Source organism: Lactuca sativa, chromosome 6, assembly GCF_002870075.4.
Source record: "Lactuca sativa cultivar Salinas chromosome 6, Lsat_Salinas_v11, whole genome shotgun sequence".
NCBI classification, from domain to species: domain Eukaryota; kingdom Viridiplantae; phylum Streptophyta; class Magnoliopsida; order Asterales; family Asteraceae; genus Lactuca; species Lactuca sativa.
The window spans coordinates 143761401-143778201 of record NC_056628.2 but is presented as its reverse complement, the minus strand read 5'-3'; positions in this window follow the sequence as shown (position 1 = coordinate 143778201).

The window sequence follows — 16801 nt, the reverse complement described above, 5'->3', positions numbered from 1 at the left end:
CCTTCCTTGATGCGCATTTGCGTGTCGTCTGAGCCTTTTATGACGCGCAATGAGCGTCGTAAAAAGGCTGTTTTTCTAGTAGTGCTTAATGATGGTGGAAGGCTACTCCATGGGCCCTATCCACCAACCTCCATGCAATGTTCCTGAACCGCTTTTGGTCATAATCGAGATAATACTGGACAATTTGGACTCGAAGTGAGAGATGACCCTACACTAGCTACTAATAGCTCCTGGTATGCAATTGGCATAAGACAATTCTGAAAGTACAAACCGAATACAAGCAGAGAGACAACTCATACATACTATCACCAAAGTCTGGGGTAAGAACAACCCTAATACGCATAGAATCGAAAATAGCCATAGATACATACCTGCAACATTCCCTGCTGTGATCCAGATCTCCCTCATTTGTCACTGCAAGGCCCTACCCTCTCACCCATCCGTAAACCTAAAAGTTGTCGGGGCAGACGCACTTCCCGCTTTTCCCTTCATCGCCGGGCAGTCGGCCTTCTTGTGGCCCACCTGATTGTAGTGAAACCATAATGGGCTTGCCCCTTGTGGGCAGTCCCTGCTAACGTGACCAACACTGCCACACTCTGAACCCATGGAACGACAAACTCCCTCGTGCAGTTTCCCGCACGTGCTGCACTGAGTTCGGACCTGCCAACCTACTTATCGTTGATCTAAATTCTTGGGTCTCTTCCCGGAACCCTCCAAAGTATACATCTGATCGGACCTCCTCTTCGCAATGTGCTCCAAATCAATCTCCCTTCCCCGTGCCTTGGCAATCATAGAGTCCAGGGTCGGGCATGCCGAGAAGCTGGCATGCTCCCGAATATCAGCTCTCAACATGTCATGATAACGGGTCCTATGCATCTCATCATCCCATGCATACTGAGGCACAAATAAGGCCCTCTCCCGAAACTTGGTGGTAATCTCCGTCACCGACTCTGTCGTCTGTCTCACGTCTAGGAACTCTCTGGCCAGTTGCTGAAGCTCCACCGCTGGCGCAAACTACGCCCTAATCCTGGTCACAAAGTCGGGCTAGGTCATAGCCTTAATGGCTGAGGCTCCCAGGGAATCACCAACCGACTCCCACCAGTCTCTGGCTCTGTCTCTTAAACATCCTGCCACAAAGCGGACCTTCGACCCCTCCAAGCAGAAGCTCGTCAACTGCGCAGACTCAATGTCTGTGATCCATCTCCTAGCAGCAATGGGGTCCTTCACCCCATGAAAATCCGGCACACCACTCCCTCTAAAGTCCTTGAAGGACAGTGTGCGCATACTTGCCTGGCCAGACGCCAAATCACTCCTGAAAGCTCGGAGGCGATCCTCCATCAGCTCAACGATCCCCTCCTTGATCGACCCGGAAATGACCGGGGTCGCCTCAAGGATGCCTCTCTTAATCTCAGACGTGATGAACTCGTGTAACCCATCATCAACTTGCTCGGATCCCGCGCCCGAGCCCGATCCTGACCCAGATCCTGAGCCTCCTGCTCCATGTTGCGTGGTCACCATACTGGAGATAAACACATAAATGTACGGATCAAAACATACCCCGAGAGGTCTCACACATTATCCAAGATTCCTGGTTCCATCTCGGCCCTCCTTGACTCGAGTACGGATCCTCTGCTTCCAGTAGTACGGGACCATACTACCTTCCACATCTATCCGTACTTTCCTCAAGTGTTGCTTCAACTTCACGAAGTCCCTTTCACTACTACTAACACTACTCTCAGCACTACTCTCACCCTAGGCTTGCCCTAGGGTAACCTCCAACCCGCACCCAGTCCTCAGCTACTTAAGGCATCTTTATAATTCCAATTAGCCATTACTTGGATACCATCACATGTGACGGGGCTCAGATAATCCTCCGGGTAAAGGACTCATCCCTACAACGGTTAGACTCATACGAGAGCTGCAAAATAGGGTCAAATCCAACACTCCGAGATTATTCAACCCTGATCACATGTGACTTGGCGTATTCACCTAATGGCTAACTCTCATCACTCAGAGTCCCACAACGCACAAAACAAGTAGCATTCAAACAAAAGGGAAATCTAACCAGAACATAATCGAGCAATTCTATCCACACAATAAGAATCTGTACTAGCATGCGATTCTAAGCTCATATAATCAAGCATAACCTAAACAGGCTATCCTATTACTGTCTACTCAATACTAGCATGCAATCCTCATAAGTTGAAGCACATAAAGCAGGCACATAAGGCATCATTCCTAGATCCTTAGTCCTATTCTAGCATGCTGTTCTACTGAATCCGATAAACATAATGTAAACTTGTATGGGTATCTTGGGGTAAGCTTACTTGAGCTCGGCTGATTGCACGCATCACGCACTTTGTTCTTCTCAAAGTTCTTTTCTCTTTCCAGATTCTTTTCAAGCTCATTTTTATAAAATGGTTTTCCTTTTGAAAAATTTCATACCAAGCCCTTAGTTTGAGTTCAGACACACCTAAGGGTATGTCTGAATCCCTCAAACCAAGGCTCTGATACCAACTTGTAACATCCCCAAAATTCAAGGCCAAAAATTTCATTTTTAAATAAGTCATTACATAAAACCATCAATATAAAAACATCCATTATAATATCTCGTGCCAAGCCATAGTGTCGGTAATCAAAACATATTATCTAAAAACCATATCAGAGTGTAATCCCAAAGATATGATGTGCGGAAAACATAGTGTGATGCGCTGCGATCGAGCCGACTCCTTTCCTTGAAAACAAAGTACATGAAACCAAAACTGAAAACTGTAAGCACGAAGCTTAGTGAGTTCCCCAATCGTACCACATACCACACAATCACATAACATACATATTGTTGGCCATTTTGGGGTGCCGACCTACCCATGCGGCCATTTTGGGGTGTCGTCCTACCCATGTCAAGCCATTCTGGGGTGCTGACTTGCCCATGCGGCCATTCTGGGGTGCCGTCCTACCTATGTCAAGCCATTCTGGGGTGCTGACCTGCCCGTCGGTCCTAACAACCGACCCTCGGGAACTATTTCACCCCCTTACTACTACTATCACATATATCATAACATAAAAATACTATCAGACATATTTGGGGTGTCCGAACTACCCTTCGGTCCTAACAACTGAACTTGGGGACTATTCCCCTCCTACTACCGCTATCACATATAACATATCATGCCAGCATGTAAACATATAAGCACATATTATCAGACATATCTGGGGTGCCTGACCTACCCTCCGGTCCAAACAACCAAACTCTATTACTAACACATATAACATATCATGCCAGCATATAACATATCAGGTAGTAGCAAACCTAGATGATATCATAAAGACAATCATCTAATCATACAACTCCTACTGGTGGGCCGTCATTGTGGCCGTAGACCCACCACTACTGGAAGGTAACTCACCTCGCACTGCTGAACTTTGTTGATAAACCTCTGGCTATTACCCGATAACTCTCTGAACCGCTGCTCCACTAGCTCCTCGAGCTACTAATATCAATATAACACTTAGTTCCAACTGAACTCTGGAAGTCAAACTAAGTCAACTCTGGTTAAAGTCAAAGTCCTAGTCAAAGTCAACCTTCTAGTTGACTCGACTCGCCGAGTCAACCCATAGACTCGCCGAGTCCTTAAACTCCGAAGCTCTCAAGATACAACCTAACTCGCCGAGTCACCCCAAGACTCGTCGAGTTCAACGATCTCCAAGTCCCATCTAGACTAACTCACTGAGTCACCCTCAACTCACTGATATGCGTCTTAACCAGATGAGGTTGGGGGCTCTACGATCCAACTCGTCGAGTCCAAGAACAGACTCACCGAGTCCATGGCAATCTTCAATAGACTCGCCAAGTTGTTCTTCCAACTCGTCGAGCTCCTTCCTTTCTTCATCCAACTCTCCAAGTCCACCCATGTGACTCACCGAGTTACTTCAGTTCTTAATCCATACGGTGGCTTTTCGAGCCATGCAGGGGCTCTAACTCATAGACCCACTCTTCCAAAGTCTATTCCTCACGTAAAGTTGCAAACTTTACATGAAACCAAGGAGCTATAGGCTTAAAACACTCTAGGGCTAGGGTTTATGACAAACATGCTTCACCAACACACCAAGGGCTGATACTTTACGGGTTTTTGGACCAAGACAAGCCTAGATTTGAAGTAGCAACCTCAGATCTGGACTTCTAACTCGAAATGGCTCCTTAACATGCCAAAATGGCCCCAAAACATCATCCATGAGAAGATCTAGAAGCAACAAAGGCAGGGTGACAGATGCATCCTATACTTGCATCTCTTTTTTCCAAATAGAATTTTCTTTCTATATCACACGAAAAGATTTGAGTTTCTTTTTCCATTTTACTTCATTGAAATATTCTTATGTTAATCGAATAGTAAAATATAATAAATCCTTTAAAACATCTTACCAATGTTTAACTATCATGTAGTGGCTTGGTTAGGGCAATGGCTCCCCTATACCAAATGGTGAACCTTCTTCGTGGGAGCTAACCCGCAAAAAATTGGAATACCCTTTCAAAAAGTTATAATATGATATGTGTTGGCATAAATATGGTATTCAGGTTTTTATAAGAAATTATATTTGTTAACATTGACTTTAATTATTGATGAATTGGTCTTGCTCTATAATTAGCTAGCTAAGCTTACATGTTAAGGAGAATAGACAGTCACATTATATCAATAACGATTTAGTTACTATGTCACATCAATTTATTACCTCAAGTGAATATGACTTCCAAAATATTTATATTGAGCAAGTAGACAATAAATAGATAAAACTCGAAATTTAATTACAAGTGTAATATCTCATCTCGAATTTCAACACAGGACAAATATATTCGATTTTATTTGATTTCAATAATGGACATTTTTGAAGTTTTATTTGTTTCTTCTATGGAGAAAAACTTGATAGATAAATTAATAAAAAAAAGTGCAAAGTGCATAAAAAACATTATGTTTTTTTTGAATATATTTTTTTAAAGAATATATTTTTGCAGTTTTATATGTTTTTTTGATAATATATATATATATATATATATATATATATATATATATATATATATATATATATATATATATATATATATATATATATATATACTGACAATATATTTTTTCTAATTTATTTCAATGTTGATAACTTAACATGTCACCGGTTTCTAATTGATGTGGCATGTTCAAGTAGTACTTACTTTTTAATGACATGACATGATGTCACGTCGTCATTGTTTGATGACATTACATTCAAGGTTTCAAAATTGAAACAATACTTAAAATGTATTGACTTTTGTTATAGCCAATTAAAATGTAATGAATTTTTGTTCTATAAAATAATGAATCATATATGCTATTTATTATAATATTGATGAACAAAACTTCTTGTATTCAACTAAATAAATATACCAATTTTAATGAGAAATTAACCATGGTAATTCTCACTTGTTTAACTTTTTTTTTTAATATATTGGGCAAAAATAAAGTTTATTGTCTGTGCCGATGTTCGTAATTCTAGACTCATGCGGGTCATAAACCTCAAGTCACCCCTGTTAAACTCAAAAAATAGAACACCCCATGACCGTGGTGTGCAAATGGGAGAATATTTTTTTGCAAACTGCTGATATGCAAATATTGTCTTTTAAATTAGTTCATTTGGATATTATGAATTCAAGAAGTTTGATAAGAAGGAAAGACCATGCTTCTTGTTCATCTTGTTCATTATCTCCCTTTTGTTGACACTTTTGGATCATTGTTAAATGTTACTGATAATCTGTCAATAGATCAAAGTTTCATCATACTTGTTGCATAACTTACAAAGACAAGATTAGAAGGGAAAGTGACACTCATTTTGTGTGACGTTTTCATTTTTACACAAGGGTAAAAAGGTCAAGATACTCTTTGCCATAACAATTTATGGCTAGTCCTCCAATGGCACCACTCCTCGTGCACGAATTCTTATATTTCATGCCCAAAAAAACTTCCATTTCCATGTTAATATCCCCACACTTTGTGTACATATATACTAGTGCACTACCAAGAGTTGTGTTAATTTGTAGTCCTTTATGGTTAATATATTTGTGTGTGTGTTTTCCGCAGATGACACAGAATGACAGAAACTATTGTGGCTTCCTTAACTTTCAAATCGTTCATTTCCATCATATTGAACAATTCTAGCCCTTTTTAAGGCTCCGTGAATCACATACTTCCTAATCTTTCACCAACAACCTCCATTGTTGTCTGAGCTACCAAACTGGTCGTGGATGTCAAAAAAACAAGTCTTTAAGTCCCCAAGAAACCCATTTCAGGATACAAATTTAGTAACCCGCTTTGAACATGTGGGTCTTCATCCAACACTTATTTCAATGCAGTCCAATATTCAGCCAAACCCAAGTCCTTATCCAATAACTGCAGATCAGACTTGATCAAGAACGTAAAGGTGTAATTATCAGGTTTATGAGATTTGATTTTACGATTCTTTTGTAGAAATGAAAGCTATTTTCAGGTGTTGAGCTCTTGAATTAAACTTTGATTAGAGGGTTTAAAGCAAACATGGAGGGATTTTTGCATTCGTGTAATAGTAAAATAGAATAATCAATATCTTGTGGGTGTTTTCTTTCTATATCAAGTTAAAATTATGAAACATATCTTTTTCAATTGGAATTTTCTTTCTATATCACACAAAGTGAATTGGATTTCTTCATTTTATCTTAATTCGTTAATTACTTTTGCGCTTAATGGAAAATTAAAAAAAAAAAAAAAAAGAATTCTTTTAACATGTCTCACCAATGCCTTTACTATTTTTATTAATTATTAATAATGTTTTCACAAGGACTTGAATCTGTATACATACAAAATCAGAAAGAAAAAAGTCACCTAGGTAATTTGATTTTAGTGATTTTATTTCAAAAATTACTCTTTCGAATATGACGGTATCTCATCCATAATATGCTCATATTCATTTATGCAGTAGACTATCATATTATTCTTTAAAAAGATTAAATTGGTTTTCAAGAGTCTATAAAATTAGAGCAGATAATATATTTGTGAAGAATTTAACTAAATTACTTTAGTTATCATACTTTAAGTCAAATGAACTAACTACTATAGTGTAATTTCAAAATATATTACAATCTTATACCATTTGGATTGTTGTAAAGGTTGAACTAAATACTATAGTGTAATTTTATTAGAGATTATATTTGACAACTTTGGTTTAATGATTTAAATTGAGGAAGTGAAACATTACATTATTAGATAGAGTTCAAAATCCCATATGGAATTTCAACAAAAATACATATATAAGGGATTTCATGCAACTTCAGTAGTGGACTTCTTTGAAGTTTTATATGTTTTTATAAAAATATATTGTTATTTTCTTAGAAAACGGGGACTAATGAAACATAGAATGAGAAGGGACGGTTTTGTAAGTGTGCAAATACCATTGACTAAAGATTGAAAATTACTAGAAAAAATTATTCTAAGTACGACTGAAATTGAATATATAATACGGAAGGTTAGCCATATTACAACGTAGGTTTATTAAATTACTACACACAATGGACTGCGATTTAAGAACGATACTATATATCACCTCTCAAGTGTCCGCGATGTGGTGAGTCTAGACATCGTGAAAAGGCATGCAAAAATACCGCATCTCAATGTTATCCATCCAACTGAAACATCTTACATCTACCTCTAAAAGGTTGCTCAAACTTCCAATTTTTTTTTCTTATTTCATAAACAAATATCAATAATTATACAATGATAATAAACATTTTATTCATTTTTAGAGACGTGGAAAGAAAACAAAATCTTGTGGTAGCTTCGAAGTTTCAGGGTCTATGTGAAAAAACTAAAGAAAATAGTTGGTCCTTTTGAGAATATTCTTATTTTTAGTTACAAATGTTCCTAACTAAGGTTCAATTAATGGATTACGAGTTGTAAGATGTTGCTAAAAAGGTTTTTCTAGAAAGTATGTTGCTAAAAATACATTTGTCTACAAAGTATGGTGGTAAAAAATGTTTGTCCAGAAAGTGTGTTGCTGAAAAAGGATTGTAAAAAGAAAGTATGTTGCTAAAAATGGTGTTTCCAAAATGTATGTTGCTGAAGAATGATTGTATAGAAACTTTCTTGGTAAAAAAGGTTGCTCAGAAATTATGTTGCTGAAAAAGGATCGTAAACAAAGTATGTTGCTAAATATTTTTTTTCTAGAAAGTATGATGGTAAAAAGATTTTTCCAGAAGTATGTTGTTAAAAAGCTTTGTCTAGAAAGTACGATGCTGAAAAAAAAACGTTATCCACATACTATGTTGCTAAAGAAACAAAGTACAAATTTTCAATAAATCCAATCCAGAATAACAAATTGATAATGTCAAAAAAATTGTTGTTACCAACTATAAATCCAATCAAGAATAATAAAGGGATATGAAATTCATTCATACATAATACCCAAGAATATTGTATCAATGTGTATAAATGTCTTCAGTTTTATGAAGTTTTTTACAATCCATACTAAACTAATTATCCGTTTCTACAAAATGTATTTTACAATTGTGAACATAAGGAGACATCCTGAGACAAGATATTAGCTACTTCTAGAAATGCACTGCTTCAACACAACTAATTGGAGCAACCGTATTTCTATTCCTAAACAATGGAATGAGAATTGAAGGCAACTCACCGTGTTTTGTGACAACCCGAAACTTCTAACCCATGTATTTGATCTAGCACTAAAACCTGAGTTCATTGTCTTTTATTAAATCTTGTGATTCCATATGGGTGCTTTAGACTTACTATAATTTAGATATGGGTCTTAGGAAGGGTTGGAGAGTGTTAAGTATCACAAAATCGGGCCAAAACTCACCAAATAAGGTGTGTGCGGCCACACACCTGTGTGTACGGCCACACACAACCGCAAACACCCTCAACCTCACACCCAATTAAATTTATGGATGGATACCCCCTTCATTCATTCATTTAGATGTTCTTTTCCCTCTCTCTACTTTCCCTCTCTAAATCATCAACCAAGAACACTTGGAAGGCTTCATAATCGTGATCTACTTCATCTTCAAGCTAAGTATAGTGGTAAACACTTGAATCTCAAGCTTAAAACTCATTATGTTCATCATATTCATCATCCTATGAAGATGTACGGCCGCACACCTTCATATGGGGGCAGCACACATTCAAAACTCCCAAGTATGAAGAGCATACACTTCAAAAATCAACATATGGACTCAAATGAGGAGTGTACGGCCGCACAATCCTGTGTATGGCCGCACACACCCTCTGTACGGCCGCACACTCTTGTGTGCTACCTCACACACACTCCTGGCTGCACTCCCAAGCCGCACACTCATTTTCAAGACCATACAACCACTCTAACACCCATATTTGGCCCTAAACTTGCATAAATTATTAAGTTTGGATCATAGGACACTTATTCTTAGTAATTCCAAGTCCTAAGGATGTTTTCCCATCATGTTTAGTCATGAAACACCTTAGTTCTAACTCATTTATGTGTCTTCACATGAAAAATAGGGGCCATAGGAGTTCAAGACATCCGGTGACACTCGAACTCTACATTAAGTGGTGAGTTCATACCCCTACCCTTTTTCACTAGTTTTTCACTATTTTCAGGGGGGAACACAAGCAAAGTACAAGGGCTTTCTTGTACTCAAAACTTGTTTTTCATGTGTGTGTTTCACATTTTATATGCTTTTAACATGGATTCATACAACTGATAACCGTTTGAACATGCAGATCACGTAAACATATATTTGTGAAATGGAATTTAAACTGTTATGTTATATATATATATATATATATATATATATATATATATATATATATATATATATATATATATATATATATTCACAAATGAGTTTTCCATATTTTTATCAGTTAAAAGCATGACATTAGAACCTTTGAACATAGAGCTTGTACACTGTATATCCTCGGTAACACTCCACAGAGATACGCGAGTGGAGGATTGTCATATTATTACTAGTAAATTTGTTAGTCCTGTATGATTGGAGACACGTCCTCGGCGAACACTCCACAAAGATACGCGAGTGGAGGACTGCACCCGTAACTAGAATCTCTGGGTTTAGAGAGTGTGACTTGAGTGTATAGATCTATATGGGGCTGACTACCCCACACCTGGCTGATAGCTACAGCCGAACCGAAATGGTTCAAGGGTGACGAAAGTCATAAGGTGATGTGGACTACTTATTGCCACATCTAGTCTATCGTATGGTTATGGAACTCGCAATTAGGATAACAGAAATTTACTTAATAGTAATAATGAATAACGTAATACATTTCACAAGATAACCAGGTTTCAGTATACATTTCTCACATTAGTAACCAACAGTCAGGAAAGTATGAGACTTTCCTGGGGAACATTGTACATAACTAGAAAAGGGTAACAAACCCGGTAACTTTACATCTCAGAAGAGTAAACATGTTTATCAAAATACATCTTTTACGTTTGATAACCAACAATTCAGGGAAGTATGGGATTTTCCTGCGAATACATTTGTACTTAACTAAAACAGATAACCTAACTATACATTTCCACAAGAATATACGTGTTTTCAGTGTACAACTTTACTTTTCATGTGGAGAAACAATAACCAACCTTTTTAAGAAAACATGGGATTTTCTTTGTGTGTGTAACATTTTCAGAAATCGAAAGGAAACTTGAACATTTTCACAAAAGAAAACTGCTTATGAACTCACCAGCGTTATGCTGATTTTCAAACCGCTTGTGTTCTCAGGTCAGCGTTAGACAGGTACCTGATGATTTCTTTTTGCAAAGACGGAGTGTGCAGAAGACTTGTCTCGTTTTGTTTATATATACTATGTATCACAACTGTACAACTTACTTTTGAAACAAATGTAAACTTTCCTATATGTAATGTAATGGTTGTTTTACTTTACTTACTATGTGCATTGGATTTGATACTCAACGTGGAGTCAACCCCAGAAATGTTTTCGCCTTCGGTTTTCGGGGTGTGACAGATTGGTATCAGAGCCCTTGTTTATAGTGAATAAAGTATACCAAACCTTACATGGTATAAAACTATAAACATTAAAGGGCCTAAGTGCTCTGAATTAAAAGTATCATCAAATTATAAGTATTTTCAAAAGTATACAAGTATACCAAACCGTCGAAATCCGTAACTAAAAGTAGAACAAAACATAAGTAAATGGGTGTTGTGTACTGCGGTTAAACCTGGGCAGTTATGTAGTCGTGTCTAGGATCAATATAGCCTGGGCAACTATATTCATTTGAGACACGGCCAACATGTGCTTGGGAGTGATTGTGGTATGCGGCATGCCTAAAACTTACCCTAATACCACAAACATAGATCCAATGTCGTAGCGAATCATGAAATACTATAGGAGTATTTCTCGAACCAATCCTTTGTAGAAATCCTCATTCACGTATAGATCCACGATCATTCTGTTAATGATAGTTTACCTGCTTTGATGACTCTTTCCTGCTTTATCGCTTATTCGATATTTATATCTGTCATATCTCTTGATTCGATTCAGAGGACTTACCATCCTCTCTCTTTCTTGATCTTATTAGATCAAGATGCCTCCAAGAAAGATACCCAGCTCCAAGACCAACAATCCTCCTCCGCCACCACCTCCTCCTGAATTTGACCCGGTGATGTTCCAGGCAGCTGTTACTGCTGCAGTAGCAGCCGCCATGTATCAAGTGAACCCCGGTGGTTCAGGAGGTGGTCCCCAACCCCAAAACCAAGAAAATAGCCAGGGACACCGAAAGGAGGGTTCCTATAAAGATTTCATGAACACAACTTACATCCTTCGATGGCACTGGAGGTGTCATTTCCCTTTCCCAATGGTTCGAGAAAATCGAATCCATCTTCGAAATCTGTGCTTGTTCGGAATCTGATAAAGTAAAGTTCGCAGTCTGTACCTTCATTGATAAAGCTCTGACTTGGTGGAATGGCCGAGTCAAATCCTTGACCCTACCTGTAGCCAATGTCATGGGTTGGGAAGCCATGAAAGAACTCCCGTTAGCTGAGTACTGCCCTAAGGGCGAAATGCAAAAGTTAGAGCACGAGCTCTGGAACCTGAAGATGAAGGGTTCCGATATTGCCGCATACACTTCAAGATTTGATGACCTGGCACTACTCTGTCCGGGATTGGTTACCCCGGAGAGTAAAAAGATAGAAAAGTTCATCTGGGGGCTGACCCAGCCAACTAAGGGAAACGTCTTAGCTGCACGTCCGGATACCTATGATAGTGCCAAGAGTTTAGCCCAAACCCTAATTGATCACAGTGATGACGTCGAAGAAGCCACCATCGCTCCTGAACCGACCAAGAATAGTGGTGAGAAAAGGAAGTTTTGGAAGAAGAAGAAGGGCCAATCTTCTCAAGGATCCTCAAAGAAACAGCAGACTGTAGCAGTCTATGTTGCTACTGTCCCCGTTGCTGTTGCTTCTGTTGTGGGATCTACCGCTCAAACATTTATTAGCCATGGGACAGGAGGAGGCAGTCGCCGATCCCACCGTTGTTTCGGTACGTTCCTTCTCGACAACTCATATGCTAGTATTCTTTTCGATTCGGGTGCTGAAAGAAGCTTTGTTAGTCATTCGTTCAAACATAACCTAAAATATAATCCCCACCCTTTAACTGAAACGTTTACTGTCGAGATGGCTAACGGTGAGAAAGAAAACGCTAATGACATATTCATAGGTTGTACCCTTACCCTGAACGATCATTCATTTCCCATCGACCTTATGCCAGTCTCCATTAAGAGCTTTGATGTTATCATTGGCATGGATTGGTTGAGTCCCAATCATGCTGATATTCTTTGCTACGAAAAAGCCATCCGTCTCAACCTTCCTTCGGGTCAGACTCTCGTAATCTATGGCGATAAACTCAGTCCCAATCTTCGTATCATTTCCTGCATCAAAGCTTAAAAACTCCTGCGAAAGGAGTGCATTGCATTCTTAGCCCATGTAATCAACGAGAAACAGGAAGTTAAAGACCTCGCAAGCATCCCCGAATTCTGTAACTTTCCTGATGTATTTCCCGAAGAGCTTCCAGGAATTCCTCCCGAGCGTCAGGTCGAGTTCCGTATTGACCTAATTCCTGGAGCTATCCCTGTGGCAAAATCTCCGTATCGCCTAGCTCCAGCAGAAATGCAGGAGTTGTCCAGCCAACTCAATGAATTGCTCAGCAAAGGATTCATTAGACCGAGTTCTTCGCCATGGGGAGCTCCGGTATTGTTCGTTAAGAAGAAAGATGGATCCTTTCGGATGTGTATCGACTACCGTGAGCTGAACAAGTTGACCGTCAAAAACCGATATCCTCTTCCGCGAATAGATGACCTCTTCGATCAACTCCAGGGAGCCAGTTACTTCTCCAAGATAGACCTTCGATCAGGGTACCATCAGATACGAGTTTATGAGAGTGATGTTTCCAAAACAACTTTCAGAACTCGGTATGGACACTACGAATTCGTAGTGATGCCCTTCGGTCTAACCAACGCACCGGTAGTGTTCATGGACCTGATGAATCGGGTGTGTCGTCCTTATCTGGATAAGTTCGTCATTGTATTCATTGATGACATACTTGTCTACTCCAGAAGCGAAGAAGATCACAAACAACACTTGAGGGTAGTGTTGGAAACCCTTAGGTCCGAGAAGTTGTACGCGAAATTTTCCAAGTGTGAGTTCTGGATTCGGAAGGTAACTTTCCTCGGTCACGTGGTAAGCGAGGAGGGTATTCATGTAGATCCTTCCAAGATTAAAGCGATAGAGAATTGGACGGCACCGAAGACACCCACAGAAATCCGGCAATTCTTGGGTCTCGCCGGCTATCATCGGAGATTTATCCAGAACTTTTCCAGAATCGCCAAACCCTTAACCACTCTAACACAGAAAGGTGTACCCTTCTGTTGGAATGATAAGCAAGAAACCGCATTCCAAACGTTGAAGAAAGCTTTGTGCAGCGCGCCTGTTCTGTCCCTACCCGAAGGGACAGAGGACTTCATTGTCTTCTGTGATGCGTCTAATCAAGGCTTAGGCTGTGTGCTTATGCAAAGAGGAAGAGTAATTGCTTATGCCTCTAGACAGTTGAAAATACAAGAGGTCAACTATACCACACATGACTTGGAATTAGGAGCCGTAGTCTTTGCATTGAAGATTTGGAGACATTACCTCTACGGAACCAAGTGTACGATCTTCACTGACCATAAGAGCCTGCAGCACATCTTTGATCAGAAAGACTTGAACATGAGGCAACGACGATGGGTAGAACTACTCAACGATTATGAGTGTGAAATCCGTTACCATCCCGGCAAGGCCAATGTGGTAGCAGATGCTCTTAGCCGAAAAGAGAGTTCAAGCCGAAAGGTGAAGACCCTGACGATGACCATCCATTCCAACTTATCCATGCAAATCCAAGAAGCCCAATTAGAAGCCCTCAAACCTGAGAACGTGTCAATCGAAGCCATGAGGGGAATGGAAAAGAAACTTGAGATCAGAAGTGACGGAGTCTACTGCTTGATGGATCGAATTTGGATTCCAAAGTCCGGAGGATTCAGGGAGATTGTCATGGAGGAAGCGCACAAGACCAGATACTTTGTTCACCCGGGTTCGGACAAGATGTACCTAGATCTCAAGAAACAATACTGGTGGCCAAACATGAAAGCTGAGATAGCTACATTCGTGGGCAAGTGTCTGACTTGCGCCAAGGTGAAAGTCGAATATCAGAAACCCTCGGGTCTGCTCCAGCATCCCGAGATACCCGAATGGAAATGGGATATGATTACCATGGATTTCATCACCAAGTTACCCAAGTGTCCGAGTGGGTACAACACCATTTGGATAATTGTCGATCATCTGACAAAGTCCGCTCACTTCATTCCGATCAAAGAATCATTCAAGATGGAAAGACTCGCGAGAATTTACATCCAAGAGGTAGTCCGACTGCACGGTGTACCTGCATCCATTATCTCTGATTGAGATAGCAGGTTTACCTCTAGATTTCGGCAGTCACTCCAGAAGGCTCTTGGAACCAAATTAGACATGAGCACGGCGTATCATCCTCAGACCGATGAACAAAGTGAGAGAACAATCCAAACCCTGGAGGACATGCTTAGGGCATGTGTCATTGATTTTGGAAATTCGTGGGACACACATCTACCTTTGGTCGAGTTCTCGTACAACAATAGTTACCACACCAGCATCAAGGCTGCTCCATTTGAGGCCCTCTACGGTCGGAAGTGCAGATCCCCTCTGTGCTGGGCCGAGGTAGGAGACATGCAGCTAGCCAAGAGTCGAGTCCCTGACAGTGCTCTCACTGGTCCCGAAATCATCCGTGAAACTACCGAGAAGATCATCCAAATCCGGGAACGATTGAAAGCTTCACGAGATCGCCAAAAGATTTACGCTGATAACCGCCGGAAACCCCTGGAATTCCAGGTGGAGACCGTGTCCTGTTGAAGGTCTCGCCCTGGAAAGGCACGGTACGCTTTGGAAAGCGTGGGAAACTTAACCCTAGGTACATTGGACCCTTCGAGATCCTCGCCAGGATTGGTCCGGTAGCCTATAAACTTCGTTTACCCCATGAGCTCAGTAACATCCATCCCGTCTTCCATGTTTCAATTCTCAAGAAGTGCCTATCCGATGAAACCCTAGTAATTCCTTTAGACAAGATCGAGATCAATGAAAACCTCAACTTCGTGGAGGAACCGATCGAGATCATGGATCGAGAAGTCAAAGGTACAAAGCAAAGCCGCATCCCGTTAGTGAAGGTCCGCTGGAATGCCAAGCGGGGACCGGAGTTCACTTGCGAGCGTGAAGACTCGATGAAACAGAAGTATCCGCATCTCTTTCCAGATCCATGATTTTTATCTTGACTTGTATCTTAATTTTGAATTTTGGGACGAAATTCCCTCTAACAGGGGGATAAATCTTGTGACCCGAAATTTCTAACCCATGTATTGATCTAGCACTAAAACTTGAGTTCATTGTCATTTATTAAATCTTGTGATTCCATATGGGTGCTTTAGACTTAGTATAATTTAGATATGGGTCTTAGGAAGGGTTGGAGAGTATTTAGTATCACAAAATCGTGCCAAAACTCACCAAATAAGGTGTGTGCGGCCACACACTTGTGTGTGCGGCCACACACCTGTGTGTACGGCCACACCCAACCGCAAACACCCTCAACCTCACACCCAATTCAATTTATGGATGGATACCCCCTTCATTCATTCATTTAGATGTTCTTTTCCCTCTCTCTACTTTCTCTCTCTAAATCATCAACAAGAACACTTGGAAGGCTTCATAATCGTGATCTACTTCATCTTCAAGCTAAGTATAGTGGTAAACACTTGAATCTCAAGCTTAAAACTCATTATGTTCATCATATTCATCATCCTATGAAGGTGTACGGCCGCACACCTTCATATGGGGGCAGCACACATTCAAAACTCCCAAGTATGAAGAGCATACACTTCAAAAATCAACATATGGACTCAAATGAGGAGTGTACGGCCGCACACTCCTGTGTACGGCCGCACACACCCTCTGTACGGCCGCACACTTTTGTGTGCTACCTCACACACACTCCTGGCCGCACTCCCCAGCCGCACACTCATTTTCAAGACCATACAACCACTCTAATACCCATATTTGGCCCTAAACTTGCATAAATCATTAAGTTTGGATCATAGGACACTTATTCTTAGTAATTCCAAGTCCTAAGGATGTTTTCCCATCATGTTTATTCATGAGACA